This window comes from Sinocyclocheilus anshuiensis, unplaced genomic scaffold (assembly GCF_001515605.1).
Source record: "Sinocyclocheilus anshuiensis isolate Anshui unplaced genomic scaffold, SAMN03320099.WGS_v1.1 scaffold24, whole genome shotgun sequence".
Lineage (NCBI taxonomy): Eukaryota > Metazoa > Chordata > Actinopteri > Cypriniformes > Cyprinidae > Sinocyclocheilus > Sinocyclocheilus anshuiensis.
The window spans coordinates 1067528-1069411 of NW_015557090.1; the positions used below are offsets into that span (position 1 = coordinate 1067528).

General features: G+C 39.7%; 1 long non-coding RNA gene across 1 annotated transcript in view; it reads left to right on the forward strand.

Moving 5' to 3' along the window:
* The first annotated feature begins 1448 nt into the window (after positions 1 to 1448).
* The window catches only part of LOC107677102 (uncharacterized), a 2006-nt gene continuing 1570 nt past the window's right edge, over positions 1449 to 1884 (forward strand). The window contains exon 1 of the long non-coding RNA XR_001632804.1: positions 1449 to 1476. This is a non-coding gene — a long non-coding RNA (uncharacterized LOC107677102). The remainder of the gene's footprint in view (positions 1477 to 1884) is intronic.

Here is a 1884-nt window from a genome sequence, read left to right on the forward strand (position 1 = left end):
CCCCCGCCACTGCCGGCCGCCAGTCTGACAGAAGAGCGAGCGAGGTTGTATCATGGCGAGCAACAGGCCGTTTACTGGGTAAGATAACTAACTTAACATCTTAAACTCAGTGACAAGTGAACTTAATTAATCTCTCTTCTCATGCTCTCCCATATAAATACATAACGTTAGCTAAGCCCGTCTGAATAGATTTGATTAGCCAACAGTATAGCTAGCTGACAAAGTCCCCAATAGTAAAGCGTCAAGCCAATATTTTCAGAGATTATAGATTATTATAGCTCCAGTGAAGTCAGGTGGGTAATGCACATCAAATCACTAGCCCATCTGGCAGGTTATGATTCATAAATGTAAACAACAGAACAGTGTCTGAAGTGCACAAAGAAAAATAAGATTTTTCAAAGATTTACACGCACTGCAAATTATTTTGTTTTCAATTTCTTTATTTTTGAGCCTTAAGAAGACTTTTTTGCAATCTTTTATTTTTTAATTACAAAATAATTAGTTTTGCTCTCAAACACAGTATGCTTGATTGAATAAAAAAAGACACAAAAGAAACTCCATAGCCACACACTAGACAATTTTAAAACCTTAACTGATTTTAAAACCATGTGAGCACTTGTGAGCAACCATGTGATTTTTAGCCTTATAATCCTCGGAATGCACACAGACGATTCTACCAGACCGCGAGACCACACACTTTGAAGAAATCACAAAATTGCAGTATTGTTTCAATTGTTTCTGACGAAGAAATCTCAGTACAGTTATACCAAGGTAGATTTGAGTTATGCTCCTCTTTCTACAGCATAAAGGCCTTATAGATTATAATTAGATTGATGCAATTCATCTACACTTTGACTGTATATATACAAGCCTAGCAACCTGGTGGTCATTACTGTGTTTCACTCGCTGAGTGAAACTAAAGGTGTAAGTTATGATTCATAAATTATGACCGTATGCACACTCAAGTCTATTCATGGCACCCAACAGCTGTTCAAAATCATGCCACGCCACGTAATGTTACAGTTTGCCATTCAAAGTTTTCTAAAATACAATTTGGGACCGATGTCTGTACATTCTGACTTCAACCTAGTCTACAAGACTGTGTATTGTGCATTTTAATAACAGGTTTGTTTTGTACTATCTTTAAGACCTGTGCAATGACAATTGCAAAACGTATTACTTCAATAGTAATGATTGATATTCAGGACTTGTCAGCCAGTACCACTGTAGCCTTGCAGAGACTTTGCTTTGAAGACCTTTTAATGAACTAACTTCCACATTTCAATATGCTCCTGACTTCTAAGGGGTGTTTTGATTTGTGACTACTCCCAACAGCCTAGAATCCTATCAGTACAACATAATATTTTTCTTTTCTGTTTGCAGGAAGAAGATTTGGTGTTGATAGAGGAGGCAACATCTTCAAGGCAAAGTTTTAGACCTCATTCAACCATCCAATGTTGCAATCCCCTTCAGGAGGTACACTGTTACGGGGCTGACGAGATGCGAGACGTGCGGATCCATGTGAAAAGCTTTATTCTGGAGACGTGGTCAGAAACAGGCATAAATCAAACATTGGCAAACAGGTATATTGAGGGCAAGACAGCAGAGTAATCCAAAACGGGCGTGGTCGATAAGCGGCTAACAATATCCAGAGGGCTTGACATGAGGGGCATTGGCAAACAGTATGTAAGAGACAAGGCATGGGCAGTCCAAACAGTGAGGGTCAATCGACGACGAACATAATCCAATGGGGCGAGACTAGAGAGATAATCCAGGTACAAAGCAAAGGTCCAGGCAGGGGCAAACAGTATCCGAATAGGGTAAGACGAGAGAGGTAATCCAAAGTGCACAGGCAAAGATCAGAACACGAGGAATCAGACAAGG